This window comes from Vigna umbellata, chromosome 8, assembly GCF_029865625.1.
Source record: "Vigna umbellata cultivar VRB3 chromosome 8, Vumbellata_1.0, whole genome shotgun sequence".
Classification (NCBI taxonomy): domain Eukaryota; kingdom Viridiplantae; phylum Streptophyta; class Magnoliopsida; order Fabales; family Fabaceae; genus Vigna; species Vigna umbellata.
In genome coordinates, this window is record NC_142172.1 from 8847039 (window position 1) to 8856344 (window position 9306).

At 38.8% G+C, this 9306-nt stretch overlaps 1 pseudogene; it reads left to right on the top strand.

Moving 5' to 3' along the window:
* The first annotated feature begins 3196 nt into the window (after positions 1 to 3196).
* Positions 3197 to 9033, top strand: LOC148193983 (uncharacterized; annotated as a pseudogene).
* Positions 9034 to 9306: the final 273 nt, after the last annotated feature.

Below are 9306 nucleotides of genomic sequence, written 5' to 3' on the forward strand. Positions count from 1 at the left end.
AACCTGAACTGCAAGGAACCTCCCGGCACTCATGCAATTCATATATCACGCTATGAATGAGTTAAACAGAGCGAGCATTGATCACAGAAGAATTACCCTAACAGTTAATGAAAGAAGCATAAATTATTAAGAATCAATTCAAATACATGAGAGTTCACAAGGTTACATAATCCCCCAACAACAAATAGAAGTTAGTTCTCCATTGTCATGGTGAAACTAGATGTAAATGGAGAAGAATGAGATAGAAAATCCCTAAAAGTTGAAGATGGAAGCTCCCGCATCCAAATCTGCCGTCAAAGAGTGGAAGAGTGTGTTGTTGCGCCTCCTTTGCCCTAGATACAAAACCTAGGGCGTCTAGGTCCTTTAAATATAGCGGAATCAAAACACAAAGAAAGCCCAGGCCCATCTGGCTGGCGCTCAACGCCCCACTTAGGGCGCCTAGGCGTGCTGCGATACTAAAGCTGGTGCTCAACTTCACTTGGAGGGCAAAGTGGCGCTCAGCGCCCTAAAAAGGGTGCCAAGGCGGTGTGCGATAGGCTTTGGCGCTGAGGGCTCCAAAAAGGGCGCTCAAGCTTCGGGCCTTCCTACTTTCTGGTGCTTTTTTAGCTCTTTCTGAGCTCCATCTCCTTGGCACTTCAGCTTTGCCTCCATATTATCTCATTTCCTGCCAAAACAAGGGAATTTAGTCATAAAATCATCAAGTTCAGCCTTAACTCTCTTATTCACATAACTTAACAGAAAAACATGATTTCAAGCAAGTTTCTTAGTAGAAAAGGGTGCATTTAGTGTCAAAATCACATCACAGATAACGGTATTTTGAATCGTTATCTAGTGTTATATCAAAAACTCAAGAGTAAAACCCTAAATTTTTTCCCTTGTAAATAATGAAACCCTAAATTTATTTTCGTTCCCCATTCTACTACAAAATAAAAAAGGAAAGGTAAAAATTAACAGGAATGTAAGGGCAATAGGAAGGCACAAGGGACAATGAAGCCAAACATTCTCCTTATACTCCTGCACGCTTGTCCAGAGAAGCTTCATTGAGACCAGAAATAAAACTTTCCACACCAGAAATATCTAATTACGTCTAACCATTATAACTCAAATTATGCAATTTGCTTGAATAAGTTAGACATGGACCAAACCTCTTTACTCAAACTATAAGCACCAAACCTAAATGCACATATACAATTGAACCCAACCCATTAAAGAATCTGAAATCCCATTCTCAAAGTAATCAAAATGATGGAAAAGAAACCCAGGAACGCATTTGCTCAACCAAACATCAACCAAATGAACGAAGCGAAAACATAGGAGACCCCTACTTCACGGTTAATTGCTACAGCCAGCACCCAATATATATTTCAAATATAAAAATAATGGTTTAAAGAAGATGAATGCGCAATGAAACTACCAATAGAGAGATTCAATCAGGAGGTCAAGGTTCACAAGAATTTACCAAAAATGGTGATGAGCGTTCTCCAATTTATGTTTTCTGATTCTGCGTGGGAAGGTGATTTTCACATCAGTCATCATTAGGGTTTTGAGCTTTGGCTTTTCTTCCATTTTCAATTTCTTTTCATTTCCCTTTTTCAAGCCTTTCATATTATTATCACTTTGTGATTTTAATTTGTATTTCTAAATCTTGGCTTCACATATTCTTTTGAATTACTTTCACTAGTGTAGAAAAGGCTTATAATGTCACATGTTAGATGTCCGACCCTCAAATATCCAAAGTAAAAAATGACCATTGGGACTTCTGTAAATAAGTTAATGTTGTAGACGTCCGACGGGGGTGGTCCCCGACGTCTATACTGACGAAAACATCATCTCCTCCCAGTTTGACGCCAAAATGTGATAGAAAATAATTTTTTACAGCTCTTACACGTCTGACGGGAAAGACCCCAACGTCTAATGGTGGCAAAGAATAACAGAACTCATTTTATTTCGCAGTGTAGACGTCCGGGCCCCTATGTCGGACGTCTGATGTCTTTATACACATCCGGGCCCCTATGTCAGACGCCTAATGACTTGAAAGGTAGGTGAAAAGGTGCCCTGTTCCATTTCTTTAGACGTCTGGGCCCCTATGTCAGACGTCTGATGTCTCTCTACATGTCCAAGCCCATATATCGGACGTGGATAGCCTCTGCAAAATAAATTTTTTAAATATACATAGATGTTGGGGCTCCCATATGTCGGACGTCTGAAGGGGGAGGGCCCCAATGTCTAAGGCTATTTATTACACTTTGCGTGAACTCGGGGCAGTTATGCGCACTATTCATCATCTTCTTCCTCGCGTTTTCTCTCGCGGCTTTGCATTTTTCAAGTTTGTTTTTTCTCTTTTGGACCGTTTAATCTTATTTTTACTCCTATTAAATTAGTCTTTGACGAATTATCTTTCATTTGAATCGATTAAAACGAGTTTTCGCTGTGTTTTGGTGCAGTTTTGCTCGTTTCCTTGGGTGGCGATTTCTTGCATTCTTGGGCAGCGTTTTTTTTGTGTTTTCCACTCCTCGAATTCCTCCACTACGTTATTGGCTTTTTGGTATGCATGTTTTTGGCATTTGATATGCATGTTATTAACTTTCGAATATGCATGTTATTAACTTTCGAATTTGCATGTTGTTGGCTTTTGGATTTGCAGGTTGATGGCTTTTTGGATATATACATGTTATTGACTTTTGTGTATGCATGTTATTGGCTTTTGTGTATGCATGTTATTGGCTTTTGAATATGCATGTGATAAAGTTTCGTTGTGTTGTTATGATTGGTATGTTAGATTATTAATATCTAATTGAGTGAAACTTAGTTCCCGTTTGAAATTTAACACAAATGATTAATCTTTTAATCGTTTGTATTAAATTTTGAATTGTCCGATTGGACAGTTTGGAAAAATTATTTTTCAGAATTTGCTATAACATGTACGTTGGAGTTTATGGATAAGATTGATAAAATTTCGATTCAGTATTTGTGTTGTTCTTTGGATGCATATTTGATTGTGGTCATCCTTGACTACTCTAATTTCGTGTATATCGGAGACCAATGCGAAATGCTGCTGAAATCTTATCAAATTTATGATGTAGACTTCTTTGCATGTGTCTTAGCAAATTATGAAAAATATTTTTTCTGAACGAGTAGGGCCTAACCTTGTGAGAGTTAAAAAATTCAAACTGATGAAGTATATTACGAACATAGTATGGATTGAAGCTGGATGAATGAATGTCACATCAGTGAAGAATATGAGAAGGGTGTTTCGGAGTTCTTGCAATATGTTAAACAAAATGCTAAGTCTACGAACGAGACATATTTTTGTCCTTGTGTTCGTTGTCTTAACCAAACACTCCAAGACTTAGGCAATATGCATGACCATCTATTCATGTTCGGCATAATGAGAACTTACACCATTTGGACTTGGCATGGAGAAGTATTGGACCAGCCTATCACGTCACGAGGAACAGATTATGTGGAAAAATGGATGAGTGATCATTTAGAGGAAATGATACGTGATGTTAGTGAAGATAATTTTGGAAGAACTAATTTGTATGATTCTCTTAAACATGATTCAGAGCAACTGTTGTTTCCAGGATGCCCCAACTTTACACGTTTGTCTGTAACTTTGAAGTTGTTTAGTTTAAAAGCAAGGAATGAATGGACTGATAAAAGTTTCACAGAATTGTTGGAGTTGTTGAAGAAGATGCTTCTAGAAAATAATACTCTACCTATTCTTCATTACGGGGTGTCAATACCAAATTTCGTCCGGATCGATTTTTTTTGGCTTTTACTTTTTTTTTATTTATTTTTATTTTTTATCTTTACTGTTTTACTTTATTTTTGCTTTTATCCTTTTATTTTTATTTTATTTTTGTTGATTTATTTATTTTATGACTTTTTTTTTAGTATTTATTTATTATGCTTGATTTTATTCTTATATTATGTTATCTTTATTTTTATTTTTATTTCTCACTTTACTTATTCTTTTTCTTTTCTTCTTTTTTTTTATTATTTTTATTAATATTTTTATTATTTTATTTTCATTTTTGTTTTTTTTCTAGTTTTATCTCTTTATATTTTATTTTGTTCTAATATTATATAACTAAAAAAGAAAAAGAAGAAAAAAGGCATTTTTGTCTTAAAAAAAAATGATGACAAAAGATGCGAGAAAAGAGAGAATGTTTTGGGTTTGGGGGACAAGAAAAAGGAACAGGGTATGTGCTGGAGGGGGGAGGCAGAAACGGTTTTCTGCAGAGAGCAAGTGGTGGCAGATGCGTCAGGGGTGTACGAAATTGGTACAAGGCGATTTGGGCATACGGGCTGGGTACGGAACGATTCGGGGGGCAGAGAGAATTGCAAAAGCACAGAGAGAGTAGAGAAAAGGAGAATTCTAGTTTTGGGGACAGAAAAGCAAGGAGCAAATATACACACAGCGGGGGGTTGTTTGGGGGGCATCCATCATCTTCGATCATTGGTGAGGACTGCTGGGGGACCTTCACCATTGGCACCTGCAAAGAAGAACAAGAGACATTATTTACAGCAAAAGAGAAGGGAGAAGTCAGCCACTCAAGGGAGAAGGGGATTTTCCTGGAGATCTTCACTACCAGCACCAACTTCAATCGCAGTTGCAGCAGCTACTAGAGACGCCAAGCAATAGCATAGGAGCTCCAAGAGGTAAGCAACTACTTCACTCGTTCATATTGTCATGTATGATGGAATGAACACTGGAGCTTTTATGGTTGCTATTGCCTTTTTATACTTGTTATTGCGTTTTTTTACGCTTGATATTGATCTGTTTAAGATTGGTCCTGTATACGAACCTCCACTTCCATTCATTCTCCGTTTCACCACGCTCCCTCTCTCCTTCCTAACTCTCACACTCACGGCTATTCCCAACAACCAAACCCCCATTTTCAATCACTAACATTGAACAACATTGAACTATCACTAAACTGGACACTCACAAAAAAAACAAAAGAAAAGGGAAACACAACAGAAAAAGAAGAACAACAGTGTCTTCATCCTCTTCAACCATCAAAATTCACCCATGGCCATATCTTGACACTCACGGCTACCACCAACACCCTTCCAGTCACCTTCTCCTTCCACTCCCATTTTTCATAGACCGGGGACTAAGCCTTCAAGCCTCCCTTCATTTCCAATCATCATCACCAGCAAAGGATTTGAACCCCTGAAGCTCGAAAGAACATTCAATAATCATCTCTCACACAAAATTGATCTCTTTTTATCCTCATGACCATCATTTTCACTCGCCCATTGAATCGTCTCCCTCAATATCCATTCATCTTTCATTTTGTCCTCCATCTGGTTCAATACCTGAAAAACAGAGAAGAACTCACTCGGTTTCTAACCTCAACCATGTTTCCCATCACATAAACTCATCTCAGCACCCAAAACAGAAAATAGTTATCAGAGGGGTATGGGAATAATCGTCGGCTGCAAGTTCTAATCTCAAACGGAGGAGGAGAGATTTCGCCTCGACTGGCGACGGCTCCGGTGGCTCGCAGCTGCCAGTCGGATGGAGGTTGGGCGTGCAGCGAGGGCTGGAAGCAGTAACGCCGTGGCCGCCGTTTGGTTTCGAGCACACTTGCTATCGCCGGCGGTGTCAGGACTGGTGGAAGTCGTCGGAGCTGCGGTCAGTTCTGACTAAGGCGTGAGCACACCGGCAGCGAGTGGAGAGCGACCTTGGATCTCTGGAGCTGAGTATGAGTGTTGGGAATGAAAGGGGAATGTTGAACCCCTAGGGGATTCTAGGTCAGAAAGGCCACCCTGGGCCGGTGCTAGGCCAAGCCCAAAGGTGAACGCTCGTTTTTCAACTCTTTACGAACGCTCGTTACTCCCTCTTTTCTCACGTTCGTTTTTCAACTCTTTCCGAACGCTCGTTATTCCCCCTTTTCGAACGCTCGTCTTTTAGAATTTTCCGAACGCTCGTTTTTCAACTCTTTACGAACGCTCGTTACTCCCTCTTTTCTCACGTTCGTTTTTCAACCCTTTTCGAACGCTCGTTACTCCCTCTTTTCGAACGCTCGTTACTTCCTCTTTTCGAACGCTCGTTTTTCAACCCATTCCGAACGCTCGTCATTTAGCCCATTTCCCAGCGTCCGTTAGTCTATTCCACAACGAACGCTCGTCCCCAACGAACGCTCGTCATTCAGCCCCTTTCCTAGCATCCGTTTGTCATCGTCCAACGAACGCTCGTCCCCAACGAACGCTCGTCATTAAGCCTCCTTTCCCAGCGTCCGTTCGATATTTCCACCAACGAGCGCTCGTCATCCACTCTCCTGTTCTAAACGTCCGCTCGTTATCTCCACCAACGAACGCTCGTCATCCAGGTTCCTTTTCTCAACGTACGTTCGTCAACTTCCACCAACGAGCGCTCGTCATCCACTCTTCTGTTCTAAACGTCCGCTCGTTGTCTCCACCAACGAACGCTCGTTATCCAGATTCCTTTTCTCAACGTACGTTCGTCAACTTCCACCAGCGAGCGCTCGTCATCCACTCTCTTGTTCTATACGTCCGTTCGTTATCTCCACCAACGAACGTTCGTCATCCAGGTTCCTTTTCTTAACGTACGTTCGTCAACTCTCCCCAATGAGCGCTCGTGATTCTGAATCTTTTCCCAACGTACGTTCTACCTCTACCACGGACTGCACGGTCGCCTGCGATGGAACGTTCGGCGCCCCTTTTCTCGGACCCCTCATTATTTGCTTTGTTTTTATTTACTTATTTGTTTTTTTATTTTTTCCTATTTTATATTTATTTATTTTATTTCTTATTTAGTTTTATTGTCTTATTTTATTTTATTTTGTTCTAGATATCTACTTATCCTAAAATATATATATTTAATAATGCAATATTTATAATTTAAATAAAAGAATTTACAAAAAATATGTTTTAAAGGTTTAGGCACATGTGTGATCGCACGCATCGTCCTTGTGCTAAAAACCTTTTCTCTTTCTAAATTAAAAATACCAAAAAATGTTTTAAAGGTTTGGGCACATGTGTGATCGCACGCATCGTCCTTGTGCTAAAAACCTTTTCTTTTTCTTAAATAAAATTACAAAAATAGGTTTTGAAGGTTTAGGCACATGTGTGATCGCACGCATCGTCCTTGTGCTAAAAACCTTTTCTTTTCCTTAAATAAAATTACAAAAATATGTTTTGAAGGTTTAGGCACATGTGTGATCGCACGCATCGTCCTTGTGCTGAAAACCTTTTCTCTTTCTTAATTAAAATTCCAAAAATATGTTTTAAAGGTTTAGGCACACGTGTGATCGCACGCATCGTCCTTGTGCTAAAAACCTTTTCTTTTCCTTAAGTAAAATTAACAAAATATGTTTTAAAGGTTTATGCACATGTGTGATCGCACGCATCGTCCTTGTGCTAACAACCTTTTCTCTTTCTTAAACAAAATACAAAAAAGGTATAAAATCTTCAAAAAAACCCGAAAACATCAACAATTTTAAACAACAAATAGTCTTGCTACCCAGAACTACGTGATCCTTGATTCTCCATCAAAAGTGGAGATACGTAGGAGCAAGGCCAGTCCTTGTCAGGTTCACTTTCCCAAAAATCCAAATTTATCCATAATCATTTTCCAAACAAAATTTTCTAAACAATTTTCAAACCAATTTTCAAAGCAGTTTTCTAAAAGAACTACGTAACCCTGATTTCTCATTTTGAATGAGAATACGTAGGAGCAAGGTCAATCCTTGTCGGGCCCAAAAAACTAAAAAATATATTTTGTTTATTTAGAATTTTATTTTAGGGATAGTTAAACATTTTGAAAACCACATCAAATTCGCGTATTTAGTTAAAGGTACTGCCTTAGGGCAGGCGTTGTAGGGTGCTAACACCTTCCCTACGCGTAACCGACTCCCGAACCCAGAATATGGTTTTCGTGGACCGTGTCTTATTATTTTATGGTTTTTTCCGTAGTTTTCCAGAATAAACTATGGTGGCGACTCCAAATCTCTTTTTCAAAACTCGTTTCCTTTTTTGGATCGTCGTCCCATCGCAATTCCGGTTGCGACACGGGGCAAGGAGAAAATTATGTCCAATGTGACTCAAATATCAAAAGATACATGTTTGTCCTAATGATTGTGTTTTGTACATAAAGGAGTTTGCTTCACTAAAGTATTGTCCAACGTGTAGTTTATCCCGTTTTAAAAAGAAAAATGACAAAAACACTAGTGATGAAGGTAATGATGGTGCACCTGCTAAGGTGATGTGGTACTTGCCTATAATACCTAGGTTCAAACTATGTTCTTTGTTAAAGAAGATGCAAAGAACCTTAAATGGCACGTTGCTGGAAGAAAGTGCGATAATCTTCTTTGACACCCAGTTGATTCACCACAATGGAAGAAGATCGATGAAACATTTCCAGAATTTGGTGCAGATCCAAGAAACTTAAGACTTGCACTTGCAACTGATGGTATGAATCCTTATGGGAACTTAAGTAGCAAACACAGTTCATGGCCAGTTGTTTTGATGATATACAATCTTTCTCCGTTGTTGTGCATGAAGAGCAAATATGTGATGTTGTCCATGATGATATCGGGTCCTAAACAACCTGGAAATGACATTGATGTTTACTTGAAACCTTTAATTGATGATTTGAAAATGTTGTGGGAAGAAGGGGTCGAAGTGTTCGATTCAGATGTTCAAGAAACTTTTTGTTTGCGTGCAATGTTGTTTTTCACTATAAATGATTTCCAAGCATATGGAAACTTAAGCGGTTATAGTGTTAAAGGTCATTTTGCATGTCCCATTTGTGAAGAAAACACTAGTTACCTTCAATTGAAGCATGGTCAAAAGACAATATATACAAGACATCAAAAATTTCTTCCTCGTAATCACCCTTACCGTAGATTGAAAAAAGCATTTAATGAAAGTGTTGAGGATAAGGTTGTGTGCAGACCTTACAATGGTGAAGAAGTGTACAATGAAGTCAAAAACATTAACATTGTCTTCAGAAAACATCATAAAAGTACCTTTGCGAAAAACATTTGGAAGAAATGATCAATATTTTTTAATCTTCCGTACTGGTGTAAACTTGATGTTAGACATTGTATAGATGTCATGCACGTTGAAAAAAATTTTTGTGACAGTGTCATCGGAACTTTATTAGACGTGAAAGGGAAGACAAAAGACGGAATAAAAGCACGACAAGATTTGGTTGACATGGGAATCCATTATGAGTTACATGCACAGTTAATTGGAAGACACACCTATCTGTCCCGAGCATGTGACACTCTTTCTAAAAAAAACAAAGTTTTTGTAACTCTTTAAGAA